General features: G+C 38.1%; 1 protein-coding gene and 1 long non-coding RNA gene across 20 annotated transcripts in view; one reads left to right on the top strand and one right to left on the bottom strand.

Moving 5' to 3' along the window:
* Nucleotides 1-23,569, top strand: part of FOXP1 (forkhead box P1) — a 661,259-nt gene that overhangs the window by 447,872 nt on the left and 189,818 nt on the right. The window contains exon 1 of one of the 19 annotated variants that reach the window (XM_056804420.1): nucleotides 8,875-15,384. The exons of 17 other annotated variants lie outside the window; for them this stretch is intronic. The gene's annotated coding sequence lies outside the window, so the exon portion shown is untranslated. Of the gene's footprint in view, nucleotides 1-8,874; nucleotides 15,385-23,569 lie in introns of those variants that run through there. One more of the 19 variants, XM_056804419.1, reaches the window with a different exon arrangement.
* On the bottom strand, nucleotides 7,829-23,170 carry LOC107649693 (uncharacterized). The gene is made up of 3 exons (XR_001623814.2): nucleotides 23,053-23,170; nucleotides 22,771-22,865; nucleotides 7,829-7,909 (listed from the first exon to the last, which is right to left on the bottom strand). It is a non-coding gene; the product is annotated as an uncharacterized LOC107649693 (long non-coding RNA).

Below are 23,569 nucleotides of genomic sequence, written 5' to 3'. Positions count from 1 at the left end.
ACATACACACTTGTGAAAGAGGGAGAGAGGTCACAGATAAATATTTAAAAATTAAAAATAAACATTTTCCACTTTAAACTTTGACATTTTTCAACATTGACTCAATAGTAACTTAATAAGTGGTTGGGTGCCTAAGTAGGCAGAACACTAGACCTGAAACCAGGAAGGCCTGGGTTCAAATTCATCCTCATAAACTTATCAGCTATGTGATGCTAGGCAAGTCATTTAACTTTTGTCTAACTCAATTTACCTCTCTGTAAAGTGAAGATGAGAGCATCCACCTCCCAGGATTGTTGTGAGGATCAGTTGAGTTAATATGTGTAAAGCATGGTTGCAATTCTCAAAGAGCTGTATAAATACTAGCTATTGTTCTTATTAGTATAGATTTAGGGCTGGATAAAACCTCCGAGAGAAGGTCCTCTTTTTATAGATGAGTAAATGGAGTCACAAAGAGATTTTTCCAGGATCTCCCAGATAAATAATTTTATTTTATAGAGGTCATGAGGAGTTCATTAAATTTAATAGCCCCTCTCTCACAGAGTTGTTGTGAGATTCAATTGAAATAATAGAGGGAAAATAATTTCTACCCAAAAAGTCTATATAAATACTATCATTATTTTTTATATTGGGATGAATATATATATAATATAAATGTAAATATACACACAAATATGCATGCTTCTCTATGCGCATACACACACACCCAGAACCCCATTTCCAAGTTGAGTGATTAAATTGTTTGGATATAGACCCTCTAAAATACCAAGGAATAAGTCATAAATGGCTGACAACCTGCATCAAATGGAGGACCAATGGAAAGTATACTGTATTAAGAATAACTAGTGTTGAAAGCCTATCCTTTAGTGACTTCTAACCCTTTAGATAAGTCACTCATCCTCTCTGGGTCCTAATTGCCTTACCTATAAAATGAAGGGATGAGATGATTTCTGAGATCTCTTCTAGTTCTAAATTTTGCCAATCCTCTGAGTCAGTGACACTGATGAAATTCTAGTTCATTTGAAGTTTTCAGGGTGTTTGTCTGTGTGTGTGTGTGTGTGTGGGAGTGTGTTTGTGTGTGTGGGGGGGGTATATACAAACACACCTGGGACATAGAATGGTTTAGGTTATGGAGAACTGACCTCTTGACCAGAAAAAAAAGAATGAGTTTTTTTTTTTTTCATATCCCTAGTTCCTGGCACATAGTAGCAGATTAAGAAACATTGCTTGTTAATTGATTTCTAAATTAACATATGGGCTTTGGGACAAGACCAGTCGATTAACACTTAGGGGCCTCAGACAGCTCTTGGACAGTGTAAGTTTCCGGGCGGGTGCTCTTCTGCATTTGGAAGGAGAACTTCGAAACCCAGAGTTCCCTACAATAGTGAAGTAATGGGTATAAACTAAAAAAAGAGAACAGAATATGTGTACATAGTGTTTCCATCATCATTGTTGTGAAGGAAACTATGAGAAGTCGACTAAAAAATTGCGTTGGAAAGCAGCTGTTTTCTTGACTCTTAGGATAATGTTTTAAGTGGGGTTTTTTGGGGGGAAGGTAAATTCTTAAATAAAATATCAAAAGTTAACATGATATCCCAAGTAATAGAAATTTGAGTAGAAACAGACGTTAAAGTGTGGTTTTTCACTTTTCTTTACTGTTAATATTTATACACTGTCATTTCAGTTTGTTTTCATGGAGGGATTATACATGATATATTTTCACACGAGTAGGTTGAGATTTACCAACTCATTATGATTAAAAAAAACTAATTTGTAACCTACATGCTAACTTTTGAATCATATTCAACTGAGTAAACTCTGTTGTCTAAAAGAATTTTAAATTGACTCCCTCTCTGTTTCATCTTCTCTGTTTAGTGTTACTTCTTACTTTGTTTTTTCTTCATGATTTCTCTCCTTAGACTTTCTGTGTAGATGCATGTTTTGGTGTAAAGAGCAAGGTCAACTCTACTGCTTGTTGCTAAAAGATTTGCTGCAATCACACATTTTCATCAGAACCCCCGTTAAACACCTGCCTAGCAAACAGAGAAGAATAGGAGGATCACACAGTGACTGACAGGACCAAGTCTTATTCTAACTTCTTATGTCTGAGATACTATCTTCATGGAATTATCTGGCTGCTCCTTCTCCATCACCTCTGCTACATATTTATTATTACCATCTCTATGCAGATGATTTTCAGCTGTATTTATCCAACTCTTGTCTCTTCAGACATCCAGTCTCACATCTACGATTATTAGACATCCCAAACTGGATGTCCAATTGGCATCTTAAGCTCTGTGTGTCCAAAGCAGAACTCTTTATTTCCTCCCTTCTCACACTCTCCCCAAAATCTTACCTTCTTCCAAATTTTCTGTCACTGTGGAGGTCACCACCATTCTCCCTGTCATGTAAGCTTTCAACCTAAATGTCATCCTGGACCCTTCACTAACTCTCACCCCCAATTCCCAGTAGTAACCAAGTTCTATCATTTCTGCCTTCAAAATATCTCTTGTATATGCTCCTTACTCTTATCACTCTGGTACTGACCTAACCCTTATCAATTCATTTCTTAATTATTACTTTAGCCTTCTTATTAGTCTCTATCCAGCTACTTAGCTGTCCAAGTGTTCTTCTGAAGGTCTCATCATGCCACTTCCCTTACCAGTGAATTCTAGGGCTCCCAACTCCCTCCGAAATCTAACATAGACTCTTTTCCTTGGCTTTTAAAGCTCTTCAAACCCCTTCCCAGTCTTCTTGCACATTACTCAGCTCCATGAGCTTGAAGATTCTGAGACATCAGCTGTTCTTCACACAAGACCCCAGGCCATTTATCTAGCTGCAATGCTCTACTGCGTCATCTGCCCTTCTGGCTTCCTTCCAGACTCAGCTCAGACCCAACCTTTCATGACTCCCTGTCCTACACCACTGCTAGTGCTTTCCCTCTGAGATTGCCTCTAGTTGATTCTGTGTCCATCTTGTATGCACATAATTTTGTTTGTTTGGCTCTCTCCCTCGAGAATGTGAGCAGTATAAGGGCAGGGACTCTTTTGGTCTTTCTTTGTATCTGCAATTCTTAGCCCAGTGCCTGACAAATAATAATCACTTGTGTGTTTTTTTTGCTTTTGCCAACGCCTATATCCTCCTCCCCCTAACCCGTTACCCCACCTGAAGAAGGCAAGACAATATGATAGAGCTTGTACATATATTATCATCAATACATATTTCCATATTCATCATGTTGTGAAACAAAACACATATTGCTTCCAATAGAGAAAAATTCATGGAAGAAATAAAGAATGATTTGCTTCGGTCTTCATTCAGACTTTGTCTTAGACTTTTTCCCTTGCAGTTGTTATTGAGTAACTGACTGAGACATTTATTAAGGTATGGAACAGTTTTGATCTATCTTCTTGGTGAAAATTATACTCAAATTCACAGCTATCTTGGAGTTTTCAATATATCACTAATTTAAAATGGGGGATCTGTTTATGTTCAATGAAGGCAGGATTTAGTGGGGACGGGGTAGCCATGTTGACTATCACAGAAAAAAAATGATTTTACCAGAGGAGTAGTAGAGTTGAAGGAGGTGATCTACAAAGTGTTTCACAAATAGTATTCTAATTTCATCCTCAAAATAACCCTAGGAGGTAGATACTATTATTATCCCCATTTTACACATGAGGAAAATGAGGCAGTTGTGAATTAAATGATTTGCTTATGGTCACACAGCTGGTAGGTGTATGAGGCAGAATCTGAATTTAGATCCTTCTAATTCCAGATCTAGGACTCGATCCACTGCAACAGTTAGCTGCCTTCTGTATGATCACTGAACATGTATCATCAGTCCATCACTAAGCATTTATTTAACATTTATAGTGCACTTAGTACTATTCTAAGAGCTGGGACTATGAGGGGGAAGCTAGAGACACTGAGGGTCTTCCCTCTGTACTTAAGGGGCTTTTGAAAGAATTGTCCTTTCAGTATAATTTTCCTGGTGCTAACAAACTTTCTGTGATAAGATGTGGTTGGAAAATGGGATACTGTGTATAATAAATTAAATTATTATCATACACATCATTTTAGACATAGTTTTAATAGATTTCTCCTTTGTTCCTATCACATTCTAGCTTATTCATATTTCTTTATGTAGGAGTTCTGTCTCTCCTCTTAAAGCATAAACTCTCCCAAGACAGAAACTGTTGTTTTTCATCTCTTTGCTCCCCAGGTCTTAACTTTGTAGTGTAGGTGCTTGATTTTAAATTGTATAAAATGTGGTTAATAAATAGTATTGAAAAGAATTTAGTAGTGGTAGTGGCACAGCAGCAGTAATAATAATAATAATAATAACAATAGTAGAAGTAGTAGCAGGAGTATTAAGAGGAAGAGGAGGAGGAAGAAGAAGGAATACACAAATTAGAAGTCTAGCCCAGTGAAAACAGATGGCTTCAATCAGAAAGGCCTGTGGTATGACAAAGTAACAACCCTGACTACCTGGTGCCTGCATATATGTTGCATTGATGCAAGATGCTTCCTTAAAGCAGAATTCCCTCTACCAATGAAATCTCCACCCAGTCCTTCTTCTCCCTCCAGATCTCCACAAATAGTGAAAGTAATTTTATGCCCCTTTCAATTTTAGGAACATTCATATACCTTAAATGATTTGACCCTCATAACAGTCCTTTTAGGAGGCAGAACAAGTGTCATCACTTTTTATAGATGGGGAAACTGGGATTCTATGAGATGAGTTATTTTCCTTGCATCTACCTTTTAAGTGAAGACAGGACTTTGATCCTAGGCTTCAGACTTAAAATCTATTCCTTTTCTGATAGCCCATATCCTATCCTCTCTTCCTCTTCCCTTGCCCATCCCACTGCATCTCTTCTTTAATCCTGAATGTTATTTATTTAGAAAGTACTTGCAATGTCTTGGTCTCATTCCTGAGAACATCATTTTCTTAGCTGGTAGAAGCATGAGTTATTAAGAGTTTGAACATTTCACTCTCCAAAGAACCCCCCCCCAAAAAAAAGGTTCACCTCCCTTTGCAGAGGAGTCTTTTGTCCTTTCCTGAACGTAGCTGTTTGGTTATTTATTTATTGTAGTGAGCAGCGTTGTAACTAAATCTCTCAGATCTAAAGTACAGAGAAACAGTGACTAGAGAGATGGAGAGCTTGTTTCTAGCTAAGTACTGAGCGATGTTTGAAATCCATAGAGTTTTGTTTTAACACTGTGGGTATTTATGGAATTATCTTAGATAGTAACAAGTGAAAATAGAACGATTTACGTTTGGGGGAAATTGTTATGAAATGGCATGTATTTTGGTTCTTTGTCACTAGGTATCTTGAATAGTAATAGGCAGTAGAGTGCTGGCAGAATGGAGGCAAGTTTCCTTTCAGCAGCATCACGCCTGCTGATGAAACCCGGCTCCTCTTTTCATTGCACTGATCCATTCACCACCTTGAACTTGAGGGAAGCTCCTGTATTTTCTACAAGCAAAACTTTTGGCTGCATATTTCCGATGCCATTCTAATGTAAAGAGGATAGAGTCAGGAAATCCAGAGACTTGAGTTCCATTTCCAACTCTTTCCATAATTACCTCTGCAAACTGAAGCTTAATTTCCCCCTGCCTGTATTTTCCTAACCTGTAAAATGGGCATGCCTCCATCATATGGCTACTGAGGATGAAGGGGAGGAGGAGAACATGAAATTCACTGGTGATATGTGTCAGTGTCTTTAGCGATGACATTCTGGTCCTCTCCACATTAACAGTGGTGCATTGTTCCAAGTTGTTGTACCAGTTTGTCACACTCCCAGGTGAAGTACATGAAAGTGATTATAGGTAATAAATATCTTTTTTTAAAAAACTTATTGCAGAGGCAGTTTTTCCACTGTTAATGAGGGTAATTTGACTTGGTTGAAGGATTGCAGTTCTTAAGAATTAATGCCGCAATCCAATTCAAAGATTTAAAGAGATCTCAGATTTTTCACAGGTCGTGTGTTAGTGAATGTGCTCCTATCACATAGCAGCTAATGGACTCGAACACCCGTCTGTCATTTCGTGTTTCCTCAGTGTATAGCAGCTTTGCCCTTGATAGCAAGTCTACTTTCCAAGCAAGGCAGGTTATTTAGTACTGTGGTATATTTGTAGCACTTTTAAGAGAGAGTATCCTATTTCTAATAGCCCTAATTACTGCATAAAGCAAGGTTATCTTTCTTAATTACATGTTTGAATCCTAATCTACTATAGTCTAAGGAATTTCAAGCTGGAGTTGCTGCTTTCTTGCTTTTTGCTTTTTGCAGGGGTTTGCTTTTTTAAAAAAATTTAAACTAATTCATGTATCATTGTATCAATGCACACAGGTTAATCGTGTGAATACAAAGGTTACATGCCTGGCATTCATAACTTTCCATTATTTATAATGATGCATTATTATCAGCTAACAATATTTTGTAAAGGCTTATTTGTAAATGATGTTGGAAATGCTCTAATTTCTCGATCCTATTATGTTCCTAAATATTAAAAATCCCATTTTAAGACAATTAGAAGCATTTACTCCTATTTAAATGTGTGTTCTCTAGACAGTGTCACTCTATACTCTGCACACAAGAACCTTTGTTCCTTAATTAGAAAAAGGACTAGAGCTCATTAATTGTGGTTCCAAGTGGTGTCTGCACAAATGGTGAGGCAATAATACATTACAAAAAAAAAAGATTGAGTTGAAATCTGTAAGTCTCTTGCAATCTTGAGGACTGTTAAAAGATAAATAAACCAAAGGCTTGTATTTACAGGGTAGTCCTCCCATCCTGAACTGTCCTTGAGAGAACTGGCTACTCATCAGTTTAAGAGCCAAAGAGATGGTTTACACACCCACAGGAAGAGGAAAATGGAGAATACACACCCAGTAAAGAAATCTAGAACTTTTCCTGTGATGAAAGCTTAGGACTTTCAAAGTCAGGTCGCATATCTCTTACAGCTCCTTTGCTAATTTAGTGGATGCCAGCCAGGGAGGTTTAGATTCTGATAAAAACAGATGAATTGTTGGCAAACATGATAAAATGTAAATATATTAATGTTTCAGAGAAGGTCTTTACTTTTAAAGGCAAAGGGAGGAATACTTAATTCCTCTGCTGGCTATGCCTATCAGAGAAATGGCAGAACTTTGGAAGCCAAAAAGGCTAAATTGTTTTAAAAGGCTTGCATGCCCACATCTGTGGCAGGCTTGGAGCCTGGTTTTTTTAAAGTGTGAAATAGGCCTTTCGCAAACCTCCAAGGAAACTTGAGAACTCTGGGGTCCTCAGTAATATTAAGATTGTTGAATATGGACTCGTTCTTCTTGGCCAGGTGGACCTTGCCTCTGAGACAAGCTCCCTGTTTTTTTCTGTTGGGAGAAGGAAGCAAAATGAATCCCCTTAATAAAGTACTCCTATATGGTGCCTAGAAAGGGAAAAATAAAATTCTACAAAGAGTAATATCTTGGTCAGAAGAGATGTAGCGCAAAAGTCAGCAATCTGGAAAGTCGTGTAGCTGGTTTGAGGGTTTGTCAAGGCCTCTTCTGGCACGTTTCAGCTAATCTGGTAGCTACCCCCTTGATTTTATTATTTGCAGACTCAATCCTGTAACATTGTGGGGATCCACCCCATTTCTTTCCTTCCACTTTGGTCAGTGAGTCAAGATAAATGGTCCTCATCTTACCAATACTAATGGAAGACATTATTAACAAAAGGGGATGTTTCTTAAGTGAAGAATAGGACATTTGGCAAGTGAAGACATGGCATCGTTTTCTCGTATGCTAATACTGGTATGAATCAGAAATTGTGAATGTTAAAACCAAGATCCGTTCCCTAAAATGTACTGTTGTTTAAGAGCCTTGTCTAGCCAGGAAAATATTTCCTAGTCATCTTCTATGTTGTATTTCTGTGAGAAAGAGAGAAAAAAATAGATTTTAAAATGTAAAAACCTGTTCTTCAATTGAGTATGCAAAAATCTTATTGCAGTATTTATTCCAAACCTGCACTCATAATGTTCAGTCAAGGAGAAAACAGCAAAAAACAGTTGTTGATGGACTTAGCCGAGAACTGGATTAAATAAGCATTAGTCTACTGGAGCTGATTACAGGAATATGAAAATGCAGTATCTTAATGGTACATATTTTCATGTGGCAGCTAAGTTGCCTTTCATTTTGCAGCTAATATGTCTATTCTTATGAGTCATTTACTTCTTTAATTACCTTTTGCAGGCAAGGCACCATGGTATATTAATGTGAATGATTTTTACTGCTAGTTTATCATACAATGCCCCAGAAGTTGAAAGGCGTAATTGACTTGGAAGAACAGCTCATGAAGGAAACAATATTTAGTTGACAGTTTTCCTTGTACTCTCTGTTGACGTTTATGAGTTTACACTGTGCTAAAGGAGTAATAAACACAATTTTCTTTCAATAACAGAAAAGGGTAGCTTCTAAAATACATTTGTGGAAAACAGATTTGTTCATTTCCTGAATAGTATAAAAATAATACATTTCTAGTGATGAGACCTATAAGATTGCCAATTGAATTAAACCTTTGAAGGTGCGTTTATAACCTGTCTCAGAGCATTAGGAGATATTAGGGTTCATATGGATTGAATCAATTTAATGAATATTTAAATTATATACAGATTTGGATAAATCATATTTAAATCTGGGTGTTAGAGTTAGAATATTCAGCTGGCTCTTCCATTCTTCCAGAGGGGAAAGCAGGAAGGGAACTTGAGAATTCTGCTAAGGAAGATTCTGTCTTTGTAGGAGAGGGAAACCTCTTAAATTATATTTCAGGAAAATAAAATAAGAAAGGCAATTTATGCCACTTCTTTAAAGTTCTAGGCTTTGAAAAGTGAAAATAAAAAGATTCCATCCTGTCATGGGCACTTTTGCTAGGGGAATGTTGCCTTTATTCATCTGACCTTGTCAAATCGCAAATTCTCTTTTTACATCCAAGGGTTTTTGTGTAGGTTTCATTAATCATCCAATCGAGAGTTAATTCAGCCCTGAGAATCCTTCTTGCACATCCCAGGCCTTCCACTAGAGCCAGACTGGCACATGTGTGTGAACTCTTCTGTTTCACTGGTTTGGAGGGAGTTAAACTTTTCACAGTTTTCTGGATTGTTTGCAGTTCAGCCCTATGCAACATAATGAAAGTTTTCTAGCCATCTGTTGTTAAGCTGGCGGTGAGCAAGGCCAGTATATCCAAACAAAGTCCTGGCCTGCTGTAAACTGAACCTGTCAGTTTAGCATAGCTGTGCTGACCTCCCAAACGTGCAGGGCAGGCTTTGGTACCAGGCACTGACTGCCTAGAGAGCTTTCGAGGGGAACCAGGCGGTGGGGGTGGAGGGGGGCAACCATGTTTACCTTCACCACTCAGTGTTCCTACCACTGCCTTGAACTAGTTTATACTAAATCTCTCTGTAGACAGGATTTTTTGTTTCCTTATTCCAAACTTTTTAATTTAATTAATTTTTCTTTTTTGCAAGGGAGAGGAGAAGAGAGAAAAACTTAGTTGATTGGGAAGCATTATAGATCATAACAACAGTTATTTGTGGGGGTATTTTATATGTCTTTTGGGGTATAACACCTTTCAATAGAAAGGCAACACAAGTAGCTTTCATGCCAGGTAAAATCTTCTAGATTGGAATTTGGAATTGGAATAATAATTCCAAATGGAATAAAAATAAATTGGAATAATAATCTTTTATTCATCTTCTTTCAAGGTTGGTTATTAATGGGCCAGGTGACTCTTTGTATCAAAGGGCCATGGGAAAGAACATTGATGATGATAATTTAATAATAATCATTATTATAATAATAATAGTTGTCATATACATAGCACATTACATTTTAGAAAGTGCTTTCTTTATTCATCCAGGCAGTAAGCCTTTAATAAAAGCCTACTGTCCTATCCTTACTTATTAAAAAAAAAAACTCTTACCTTCTTCTCTTAGAATCAATACTAAATATCAGTTCAGGACAGAACAACAATAAGGTCTAGACAATCCAAATTGGGGTTAAGTGTCTTGTCCAGTTTCATAGAGTTAGGAAGTATCCGAGTCCAGATTTGAACCTAGGATCACCCATCTCCAGACTTAGCAGTCTATCCACTAAGCCACTAGCTGCCCCTTATTATCCCCATGTTAAAGATGCTATTCTAAAAATAAATGCTTTAGTATAAGAATTCTTAAACTAGATTCCCTAAAAACACATACATATATAAGCATGAAGATATGTATATATTGATAACTGTATTTGAAAGGAATTTTCTTTGTCAGATTGTCAAATTGTCTTTGCCTTCCTTTGTCAGCCTATATATTTCATTTGATCTATTTAAATGCATTTTTCTGAGAAGGCATCCACAGCCTGCCCCAGATGTCCAAAGAGATCCAGGACCCAAAAGGGGGAAGGATCCCTGCTAGAATACATTAATATTGATTTGCATCGTTCAGTTGTACTGTGCCTTTAAGCACAAACATATACTGAGCACCTATTGAGTACTAGGCACTGGGATACAAAGACAAACACGAAACAGTCTCTGCCTTCAGTGAGCTTACCTTCTACCTTGAATTGAACTCAATGGTTTTCAGGTTTCTCTTTGAGAAAATCATCTGACAGCTATTTACTTGGGTTGCTTTATCCTTTTGTTGGGTGTTAATTCATTTCTTGTTCTCACACACACACAAATAAATACATATTGTTTTAACTCAGCTTTGTCTGAATGTAATTTCATTTTCTCCTCCCCTGAAGAAATTTACTCATTTAATTTACTTATTAAAATACTTAATTGCATTTTATGCTCTGCTGTCTACATACACCATGACTCTTTGCTTTCTACTCAGGGCCAAAAAAAAAACAAAACAAAAAAAACAACTAAACTAAACTAAACTGGAGCAAACCCCCAAATGTTAGTCCTACTTGTATAACTCTAGTCTTGATCTCTGCTGCATATTTTCTTTTTGATGTTCCCACGTGCTCAATACTTTGAATCTTTGACCTGTGTTCATCTTTATCCTTTTCTAATTTTCCTAAATTTACCTATAGCTTTGGGAAATATATTCAGTAGCCAACTCTTTCAGGGCAATCACTGGACCTCTTTGGCTCCTACCAAAAGCTATGGAGACATCAAGTGATGCAGTTCTCTCTCTCATCCACCCTTTTGAATATTTCAGCCCCTTACCTGCTCTCCACAGTCACCATATACAACAGAGCAAAGGGTGGGGAGGGACAACTGCCTGGGAGGGGTTGAGATTTAGGAGAGGGAGGTGAGATAAGACAGTCCTTAAATACCAAAATTTCCAAACATCATGCTAGATTATGCTCAGTATGATAAGCACACTTACAAAGGATAGGGAAGCATTAAAAGCTCAGCCTTAGTCACTCACATTCCATTCAGACATCAGAATACTGCCCTTCAATTCCATTGTCCCAAGATTTATTTGAACCTCAGGGAGATATCAAATCAATCAATCATTTTCTTAGTACCTACTGTGTGCCAGGCACTGGGCTAAGCAGTAGACCAGAAACAAAGGAGAATCCTGGGAGAGTGGTACCCCAGTCAGAGGTTCAATCTACTGGGGGATGGGAAAGAACAAGATAGCAGGAAAGCCATATGTAACCTGTCCAGTTCCATGAGAGAGCTAAAGACCCTTAATGATCAGTCAGCTGGGGACAGGGGATTTGCCCCTTTACATTTCACCCAAGGCTGAGGATGCCATAGGTGAGGGACCAGAAACAAGTCAAAAGAACAAGGGAGAAGGCTCCCCCACCATTGGGGGGGGTGGGAATTTTAACATTTCTTACAAGATGCTAGGGACAGGTAGTAAGATGGAAGTGAAAAACGATTCAATTTAAAATTCAAATGAGTGCACTTACTAGGAAATCCCATACAGCCATAATCTGTTTGTAAGGTGACTGACATATAAAGTGCTTTTTTTTTTAAGTTAAAAAAAAAAAGTCGGTGTAGAGTTTCGGGTATAAATGTCAGGTGCAACGTAATGTGTGCTCACTCAAAAAGTCAAGCAGATAACCTTGGCGTACAGGACGTCACCTTTTACCACATGAAATTGTATTTTGTTGTGTTTTTCTTTTTCCTTTTTTTTTCAAGAAGGACTACATTAAGAGGTCACCTATTAGCTGTGTTTTTGCTGTCTGAAACCCAGCCCTCCTGTCTATTAAAATCAAACCACTGTGTAAACATTCCGGGGTCGTTCGTTCTTGGGCTCCACAAGGGCCGAGGGGATCGGGTTTCACCTGCCTGCACATCTTCCAGAAATTAGAGCAATTAGCGTGAAGCCATTTCACATTCAAGGTCTACGGTGACATTCAAGTCCAGAAGAAATCCGAGAGGGAAGGGAGAGACGGTTGTGTGCTGTGGCTACTGGCAATGGCCACTAACCAATGGCCTGCATTTTAAAAACCACCGCCATTTGAGGAGATGACTGGGAGGCTTTCAGTTGATATCCAAACTTGCGATTTCCCATGAGGGGGGAAAAAAACAGCAAACATTTCATTTCAGTAATTGAGCTCTGTATATACATGGCATGTAAATGAAAACCTGGTTTTTAAATGGTCCCGTGAAACAAAGTGATGTTAATCATCTTGCCCACATGTTGGTGACAGCATCTTCTCCATAGACAGAAATGATGTGTTTTCTAATTTATATGGGAATTTCTCTTCCGTGTTTACATAGTAAATCTCACCAGTTCAGGTAAATGTATCCATTACGGTGACATCCTGTATTTAGTTTGGTGATTCTCACAGCAAGTCTTTGAAGGCTGCTATTTCTTAAAAGGTTGGCACAGATTAGTGTTGACCTTAACAGATTAAACTAGTACAGTGTAAAGATAAATAATCAGCCTTTAGCACATTAGATAGCTGCATAAGCATGACAGAAGGTGACTTTCTGAAGCAGTTTTTAAAATCCAGTCTGCATTTTTACATTTGTAACAGCTACACAGGAACCTGGGTTTTGCAGAAGGCAAACCCTAAACTGATTACAACTCTTTAAATTAGTTAATACATTTTAAATCCACATTTTTCCTGTTGGTTTATTATGCAGAAAAAGGCTAATTTTAAAAGCCATGCTTGCTGTAAAAGAAGATCTTGCTTTCCTGTCCCAGAGGGTGTCCTTAATCAGAAATAACCCGCAGGCGAAATGATAATGTGGAATTCTGCTGCCCTTTAACCTGACACTGCCTGTTCATTCAGTGTTTGTTAACAAACAGCTCTAAGTACAAAATTGTTTGAGAATTACTTTTTCATGATATGTACTGACTTTAATTAAAATAAGAGGCTTATTTTTAAATGAAAAATGTATGCATTCTCTTCGAAAGTTTTTTTGTGATTATTCCTTTACACATTTCACCAGTCTGCTTAAAAAAAAAAAATCAACAGCTCCTGGTTGCTGGATGCAGATCAGTGAGACTGAAATCATCTCAGGAGCTGGTACTTTTTCTAGTTTTGAGGGAGAGGATAGAGCTTTAATGTCCATGTAATCACTAGCCATTTTTGAGAATTGAGCCTCTTAACGTTCCCCTCTTGTCCCTCATCTGTAGTCTAAAACTACTTAGAGACCTCAGGATGAGAGATGCTATTTTTCCTGAATGCCTCTTTCCCATAGTGCCCTGAGTGTTATTCCTTTGGATACTTCATTAAAACTAGGAGAGACAGGTGATGGTAATAAATTGCAGTATTGGGGGTGCTAAGCAAGGTAAGGCACTACCCTTTCATTTTCTTGGAAACACTTGATGGAAAGGGGTTGTTAACAAATTAATTGAATTGCTTATAATTGGAAGAACGGAGTTTGAGTGGAACATTCACATTGGATCTCCTCCTTCTCTGCTCCCCCCACCCCAAGTTTACATGCTGGAGCGGAAACCTTGTGGTACTCGGAATGAAGGGGATGCCTCTCTGTAAAGCAGATATTTCCTATTTTTCCCCCTCGCCTAGTCTTCTGTTTCTATGATCTGCCTTTTGAACTGTTTTTGTGGCTGATCAGTTCCACCTAATATGTCTCTTGATTTCTGCTATTGTAATACTCAGACGACATGCTGTTCTCTTCATTTTATAAGCTTTAGATGCTCCTGCCTGTCATACTCTGGCGGTTTATCTTCAGCGTCTGGATTTGCTTTCAGACTTGAATGTCTATCAAGCTGCTGTTGCTTTGAATGTGAGATCAAAAGAAGATGAATTCCAGTAAAAAAATTTCCTTCTATGAAGAAAAGATTGGGGCCTGTGTAAACATCCCACTGACAGCTCCCAATGAGTTATTTTAGCAGAGCATTAGCACCCAGAATGACAGACAGTCCAAGACTCCATGCTAAATAACAAATCAGTCCCTTCAGTGGCAGCCGCACGTTAGTTACCACAACAGCAGTACATTTTCTGCAGGAATCCTGGTTCTCTGGCTCCCCCCCACCCCCACCCTCACCTCCCTTGACTGTGGCTGGTCGACTGTTCATATTCTTCCAAGCTGCCTTACTGTGCCTGGGCTGGCTTCCTTTACTGTATCGGGCATGTCACCATCCATGTGGCACAAGATAGGACTTTAATAATTAGTTCAGGGTGGGGAAAGCAGAGCCCAAGGAGGGGAGCTGGTCACCTCAAGATAAATAAATACTTTGGTTTGCTGTCTAGAAGGAAAAAAATCAGAGAGGATTCATTTTTGTACAAAAGAATTCCATGAACGAGCAAATAGACGTCCCCCAAATGCAGGGAGATGCACAGGTCCTTTAAGGAGCATATGGGATACCGACCGCGCCACCAAACTCTGCAGCATCTCAAAAAAAAAAAAAGAAAGAAAGAAAAAATTAAAGAAATCCCACTTTGCCTGTGTAGACAAAAATGGTTTGGGGAGTGCAGGTTCCCTGAGAGAGACGCTGAAGACGTGTGTCTGTCTGCAGAAGGGAGCTGGAGTATTTGGTTGCTGTTTGTCTGTTGGTCCAGTTAGGGCATAATTAGTTAGGTATGTTGCTGCTTGTAGACCTGAAGTGATTTAGATATGTGCCGAATTAGAATTAATAGATTTCTTTAAGTGCTTGATGCCACTTTGAAATTACCTGCCAGCTCCAACGGCTCTTTCAACTTTGAAAGAGGAGAATTACTTGAGGGATTCTTGTGGTTTCTTTGTCATTTCGAAGGCATTGCTACTGTGGAGGCAAGCCTCTTGTTGGCTAGAAAGGGCAATGTTCCAGGGTGTTTTCACTTCAGTGTGTGCTCCAGCAGCCCGGCACTTCCTGTTTATTCAAACATCTTTTTACCATTCTCCAACCCCCGCTTCACAGAAACAGCCAGAACACATCTACAGCAAGAAGACGGAAATCTAAAGACAGTCAGAGCTCACCCCGTCAAAGTCTTCATTTTCTCTGTAAGTGTTCAGAGAAAAGGGAACATTGGGCTTTGGTTAAACTTTGAAACTTGCTATCTTCCTCTGTGAAGGTCTTGCTTTCAGGGAAGGAAGGTTTCCTTTCTTTACAGCTTTCAGAGCAAAATGAGATGATTCCATTTGTTTACTGCTTTTTTTTTTTGCCCATCAAAGGCATTTTACAGAATTGAAAAGAAAACTGGCTCTTTCTAACTCCTGTTCACTTCACTGTTGCTTTCCAATGATTCTCTGGAGTATCAGTTAAGTAAGCAGTTGTTTGTTCTTACTTACATTGATTTCGGACTCAGAATTTAGATGAGAGCCTCATGTGTGTTTGTGTTTGTGTACGTGCATACGTGTGTATGTGTGTGTGTGTGTGTGTGTGTGTGTGTGTGTGTTCTCTGTGGACTTCTTTTGCATTGTCACAAGTAGAAAGTGAACGTAGTAACAATTGATGGGGGTCGGGGCTCAGAGTTAGGGGGTGGTGAGATTGGAGGATCTTTAGCTGTAACACTGCCCTTCCCTGGTGTTTGCATCATGGCACCGTCATCATTTGCGAACTGGGCTTGATAATATTTGTACCAATTTCATGCCAATAAAAATCAGAGTGCTGAAACAAGCATAGCCATTATCTCATTCATATTACTATTGTTTAAACGGAGGCTGCTACAAAAGGGAAGGAAAAGCCATGCTTACTTTCTGTGATGGTTGTTAACTTTCATGTTACAGGATTCTTTTCAAATGTTTCATTGTTAATAATTGCCATGGCAGGTAAAGACAAGTGGACTTACCATGGGAGAGCTTTCCTCTGTAGCAAAAGGGGAGATGCAACTGCTATGATTTTTTCCTATTGAAATGAAGGGATTAACACTAAATAGTTAGGAATTATTTTCTTGATCTTTACTGTCTCATTAATCTTAGACCTCTTCCTCTCCCCAGGGGGGTGGGGACCCTTCAGTAAAACATCCATCAAGTTATCATTTCTGCTCACTGTTTACTGGTCAGAGAGTGGAGGAGATGTGGAAAGATTACCATCTTGATCTTGGGAGAACTGTTCTAAAGCTTTTCTCTCGCTACCCAGACTTAAAAATAGGGTGCTACATGGGAGCATCTCTTAGAACAAGCAGGAAAATCAGGCAATATAGTCAGCCAAGCCTCATCTCAATTACAATAAAATTTTATACATATATAATACATATTTTGTTTCTGTTTACATATCTAATACAGACATGTATGTGTGCGTATACAAACATATATTTTTCTAGGCTGCCTTTTTCATGTTTATAAGTTGTTCTACTTTGTAAGGGAAAAAAATGGTGTTTGCAACTGCCTTAAGGACAATTTGTTTAACAGTAGGAGTAATTGCAAGGGGAAAATGGAAAGAGTGACTGAAGGTATTTACTCAGATGGTAGTGTAGGTGTGGGGCACCAAACTCACTGTGGGAACAGTGGGCTGCTTTTCTTGGTATCTCAGTCTATTTGATGACCATCAAATTTCCCAGCTCGCTGAGTTTGTTTTTTCTGGATGGCACGTTTGATTATTTATCAGAAGGGAAAGGGAGTAGCTGAAGCAAATAAACATGTGACTGAGCTCTGTTTTGTTTTCCACTCAGAAGGCCATGCCCTTTAACAGATATACAGAAAATAATAAATGCATTGTTTTATGATAAAAGGAAATTATATGGGACTTTTAAAAAAAGGGCAGGGGAGTTAACTCTTTAGGTTCAGGAACTTTTTAAGTATTTTAACAATTCACTAAGGACCAATGCATTATCTTGGATACTTTTGATTTGATCTTTTCCATGGATTACTGTTTAATCAAGTGGCTTTTCTAGATTTATTATATACATATGTGTGATATTTATGTATATATAAATATACACAGAAATGTGTGTGTTTGTGGTTTTGTATACTTTTGTGTCTCTGTACCTTAGTGTATACTTTCAAAAGGCCACTGAGTAAATTTTAAAGGTACTTGTGCCTCACTTTATCCTTTTGTAAAAGGCAAAAAAATAATAGCATTTGTTGGCATTTTTTGAAGAATAGATTCTGATAAAAATAAATGATAGCACAGTGAGAATAAGGTTCTCCTTCTTTTCCCTATAAGGTGTTTATAAGAGCCACATTTGATGCCTCACTCTACAGAGATTGGGCTTAGGTCCTGTGTTAGTGGAAATTGCCTCGTTTGGTGTCTCTTTGTTTCTCACAGGGCATTCCTCTTTCTCCAGGCACATTAGTTCTGTCCATGATGCGAAGTGACATCCTAGTGTACCTTTCAGGCTATTATTATCTGAAGTAGAGCTCATTTGTTCTCCTGAGAACTAAAATAAGGCTCTTAACCATGAGGGTAGATTTACGAATCAATAGCAGCAAAACTCTACCATCAGCCCAATCTAAATTTGGCTTTTTCATATCACGGATAATAAACAGGTATGCCTATATGCATATCCACAATGAAAAAATATACACGGGCCCTTTGGCCCTTTCCCCCCCTCCTTATCATGAGGATGGATAGGAGTTCTGTACAAGGAACAGCTATAAGGGAATGGGATTGATTCCCCAAAGTGCCACCTACAGAAGTGGATCTCCCAGCTTTACAGGTGAGTCTGTAGACCTATGAGCAGAATTTTGCCTGTAGTGTTTTGGATTGTGAATTTATAATACGTGCCCAGGAATTCCCTTTTGTTGCCTTTATAAGGGAATAGTGTTAAGTGGCACTCCGGGCTGGATGTCTTGCATGGTGTTCTCTCACATAGAAAGTCAGCCTTTAAAAGAAGTTTTTGAAATACTTTAGAGAAGTTACTTGACCTATGAAAAATCTTCAGATGAAAAATGTAGTTGTTCTTCAGGGCCTTTGTTGTTCTGTTGTGTACATCTCCAAAGGGTCAGTAGGTGGTTGGATAATAATAATAATGATACTAATGATAATAATGATACTTTGTACTTATATAGGGCTCTTTGTCTGAGGAAATCAAAGTATCTTACAAACATTAACTCATTAAGCCTTAGAACACCCTCAGGGCATAGGTAGGCTATGAATATTATCCCACTTTTGAGGTGGGAAACATGTCCTGTTAAAATTATTTACAATTTCCGGATGTGTATATGCCTTAATAGCTAGTTTGAAAACCAGAATGAACGTTGGATGCCATTAGAAGGAGTTGTCCTGGGATAGCAGGACCACAGACTAAAAGCATGGGCAGTGTTGAGAAAACAGAGCAGAGACAAGCTTGTTTGTTAGAGGAGCAAGGAAGTCTTCGAGATGATTGGGGCCAGCACAACTTTAAGAAATTTCACCAAAAGAGTGATTTTTGTTTGTTTTGCTGTTCAAATAGTTCCTGAACTGAGGGGGAAAGATCGTTTCATGGGGGAAAAAATAATCAATCTGAAGCCAGAAGGCTGGGCTTCAAATACTGGCTCTGCTACTTCCTACCCATTTTGACTTAAGGTAGTCACTTCACATCTGAGCCTCATCTGTAAAATAAAAGATTTGGACTAAGTGACCTCAGATGTCATTTCTAGCTCTAAGGTATGCTACTATGGAAATGATGCTAAAACTAGAATCTCAGAACTTGACTTCAAATTCCATCTCTACCATTTACTCACTCTCTGATCTCCAGGAAATAAATCACCTAACCTATCTAGTATTTAATTTCCAACTCTGTAAAATGTGAAGATTGGGCTAAATGACTTTGAACCCTTACTAGCTTCTAGATCTTATGATTGTTTCCTTTTCATTGAAATTTAGAACATACTAATGGAATTAAATTGCCTCCAAAACAAAGAGAACAATCCTTACTATCCACTGGATATGTAGGGTTCTAAGATCATCCATCCACAGTCTAAAAGGGCCTGAGCAACTATTAATTAAGTCTCACCCCCTAATTCTACTTCTGAGGAAACTAAAGTCCAGGATCACCGAACTAGTTAATGTCTTAGGTAGAATTTACATTTTGGTCTTCCTGACCTTTTAGCCCTTGTATTCATTACAACACAGTAGAATAATTTACAAGTTTCATATTTTAACTCAAAAAAAGAGAACTTAAAAACTTAAACTATCACAAATGGAAGTTACAAATCAGGTATTCATCAGTCCCATGACTTTTGCCTCACTCTGAATATATCATGCTATTTATATAAAATCAACTAGTATTTGATTTTTGTTTGTTGAAGTTTTATGATTTTATTTTATTTTTATATTTTTGTTATAGCTGTTATTTTGGTATTAAAAAGAATGTAGAAAAAGTGCAGGAAAAAAAAAAAACAACAATCTGATTCTTCCAGAAATTTTTGACAAGGTCCGTGGCTCCAAAAATAAAGACCTCATCTTTTTCAGAGTTTTCTCATACCTTCATATCCCAGATAAATCAGTCTTTAGCCCTATGAATAATACACTCCATTGATTGGCTGTAGATTACATCTCCAGTGTAGAGAAGTTTTGTAGAATTGGTAATCAAATCATTCTAGTTTTTTTACAAGAGCAATCCCATCAACGATCCTATTTCTAAAATCTGTCATGTTTAAGAGAAAATATAGAAGGGTTTTCCTAGGAATATGAAAAGTAGCTTATGGCCTCCTATGTTGAGTCCATTTTGTACATGCTCTAGATTTGTTTCTTATTGGGTTCTTCTGATCATATGCATCTATAATAGAAGATCCATCCTCAATTAAACATACAAGGAAACTGCTCAAAATCTTCCTTGTGAAATGATGACGACAATAATGATGATGATACTCTTCCTTGATTGCAAGTAATTATTCACTTATTCAGTAGTGTAAAAGTACTTAGTACCAAGCAGATAGTGAATCTTTAATAAATAAAATTCAAGCAAGGGGGGATTTAAATACAGCTTTTCTTGTTGTCCAAGTTGTTGAGTCAGGTCTGACCCCTTGTGACACCATGAACAAAATCCCTGGGGTTTACTTGGCAAAGATACCATGGTGGTATGCTGTTTCCTTCTCTAGTGTTCTGAATTTTATAGATGAGGACCTGAGACAATTAGGTTTTAAGTGACTTGCCCAGGGTCACACAGAGAGTGTTTGACGCTGGGTTTGAATTCAAATCTTCCTGATTCCAGGCCTGACATGCTATCCACTGCACTCTCTGGCTGCCCAAATCTAATTTTAGTGGGCTCCAAATCCAGCCCCTATGCACAGTTTCACATATGAGCCCCCTCTGCAAATAGTTTTATGTTTGTTGTACCATTCTTCAAATTCATTCAAGGAATTAATAGGGATTGGGAGGGAAGGAGAGATTTTAGAAAAGGTTTCCTTTTGAAAGGACTCAGTAGAGAGGAAATCAAAGAAAGGCAAAGCAGTACCATGAAAAATGTCTTCACTCTGTACTCAAAAGACTTGGGCTCAAATCCCATATCTGGCTGTTGCTCCCTGGATGACCTTGGACAAACCATGGCAATTCCTTGTGTTTCTTCATTGGTAGAAAGAGGGAGTTTTATAGATGGCCAACTCTACATCTGTGTTCCTTTAATTCCATGCTTCTATGAATATTTTTATCTATCCTTGACCCTGGAAAATGAGGAAGCCAAGATGCATGGTAGCTCACAGAACAAAGAATCAGAGAAGATCTCCAAGATAATATAGGTGGATCCCTGGCACAAGTTTGGAAATCCAATGTTCTTCAAACCTGGCCTCCATTTGAAGATGACCTCCATTGTCAGAGACCTACGCTACCTGCTAAGGAATGCCTTCCCATTTTTAGTCACCTCTCTTGATTTAGAAAACTTTGTATTCCTCACACTGGTCAGAAAGATATTCTTCGAAATGGTAAAGGGCAGTTTTGGCTCCTACCTGTCAGAAGGTTTACTTTCGTGAACAAATGGAGGCATCATTATATATTAATACCAAAACTTGTCTAAAGAAATACAGTAGCCTTTCTTACATATCTACAGAGCTCTACACTTATTATCACTGAAAATGCAGTGGACTTGGTCAAGCTTCATACTTTGTGTTAGGCTCAAAGATGATAGTATAGCAGCAGTGGCTAAAGTTTTGTTTAAATTCATCATTAATAGCTAACTTTCATTAATTGGCTACTCTTCTTCATGTCTTGGCACTAAGTCCTAGAGATGAGAGAGGTATAGGCAGTCCATAATCTATACCCTTAATACAGATAATCTGTTTTGAGGTATATACATAAAAAATAACAGCATGAAGTGCCAAGTCTATAATTGTGAGGAAATGACCCTTTTTGAGTGGAAAATTTTTCTTATCATTACTGTATGTAGGAAGTAATTGGATGTAGTAAAACTGTGTTGGTAGGAATTGAGATGACTACTAAATAGAGCATGGTGGTGCGTAGATAAGATACATGAGGAGGTTGGTTGCATATCCAAAAGATCTTACAGGAGTAGCCAGGGGTGGCAACATGCCTTGATTATTGTCATCATCATTGACTTCAATCATCATACCCATTCTTTCCATCTTATGTTCAAGAGTTCACATAGAAATAGCCCTGGGACAAACTATAGTACTTTCTTCTATGTTCAATGTGGATTAAAGCAAACATATTGGGATATAACCCCATTCAGTGCAGGCTCTATGAAAGCATCTTTGGGACACCTTCAAGTAGCCAACAAGATAACACATGCCTCATGCTGTTTTCACAGATTTTTGATTTATTCCACTAGTTCTCTGACTTTTGAATTTTTCCTTGCCCATAGTTTGGCTATGATGTATTTTCAGGATGATGACATCTTTTAAAACCTCTGTTGTTAATTAAAAAAAATATGGATCAGTGTTATATGCCAGGGAGATTGTGGGCATCAGCTTTATCTGGGAATGTGCTGGCTCCAGGGCAGTTTGCCTATTGAGTTCTCGAGAATGCCCTGGGTTCTGTGATATGAAGTGATCCATTGATGAAGATTCCAATGATTCTTTCCGCCTGGTGTCTTTCTGGACATTCAGGATAAGTGCTAGATTTTGCAGCCTATGGCTTTGTGTTCAACTTTCCCACATTTCCTTGTATAATATTCATTGATTAAGAAGTCTTGATTCATAAGGATAGCTTTTATGTAATGTCTTTTACCAATGACCTGTTATTATGATTTCCCTTTCCCATTTCAGACATAGATAGTATTATTATTTGGATTTTGATATCGTCTTAATATATGATGTTTTCTGATATTACTCCCTACACCTACCCCAAAACTTCCCTTCTTAAAAAGAAGAACAAGTAAGTACAACAGACTGGTAAAGCCATATTCCACATCCATAGTCCTCCACCTTTTTATTCATCTTAATACAGTAGCTTTTAATGTTTTCTTTTATCTTGTTATATTGCTGAATCATGTCTGTCATCATGATCACTCTTTGACCTCACTAATTCAGACAACAAACAACAACATTTATTTATTAACTACGTGCTCTGACCTGTGTATGGAGTCACTTCTGAGGGAGGCAGGTAGAAAGAAAAATGTGAAATCTTCCCTTTTCTCCAGGATCTTATTATCTAAAATGAAGAAAAACTGTATACACAGATTAGACTATAAACTTCTTGAAGGCAGGGACTATGTTTTTCATTTCCCCCTAAATGTGGATTGTATGGTAGCCTTAGGGAACTTCCACATAAAGAAATTCCCTATGGCAACACCACTCTGTAACTGCTAATCTTTAAGTGATTTCTTGAGACACTTGAGAAGCTGAATGACTTACCAGAGGTCACACAGATATTATGTATTAGAGATGGGGTTTGAACCCAGTGCTTCCAAGCTTTAGAGGCTGGCTATCACTATGCCATGCTCACTCTTGTATTCATAAGATGATATTGTACCTATTGTTGTTGCTCTTCAGTTTTTTATTCATGTCCAGTTCTTTATGACCTCATAGACCATAGCATGCTAATGTTGTCAATAGAGTCTTCATGGCAAAGATAATGGAGTGGTTTGTCATTTCCTTCTCCAGTGGAGTGAGGCAAACAAACAGAGGGTAAGTGACTGCCCAGGGTCACACAGCCAATAAGTGTCTGAGGATGGATTTGGACTTGGATCCTTCCAACTCCAGGACCAGCACTTTATCCACTAAGCCACCGAGTTGCCTCATCTTATACACTGAATCTTAATGTTATCCTCATTGCCTCACTCCTGGACTATTACTATAATTGGCTGCTGGATGTGCCTACCACAAGTCTTTTTCCCACTTCATTCTGTCCTCCATTCAGCCATTAAAGTCC

The sequence above is a fragment of the Monodelphis domestica genome, chromosome 7 (genome assembly GCF_027887165.1).
Source record: "Monodelphis domestica isolate mMonDom1 chromosome 7, mMonDom1.pri, whole genome shotgun sequence".
Lineage (NCBI taxonomy): Eukaryota > Metazoa > Chordata > Mammalia > Didelphimorphia > Didelphidae > Monodelphis > Monodelphis domestica.
This window is presented reverse-complemented; position numbering and strand designations above follow the sequence as displayed.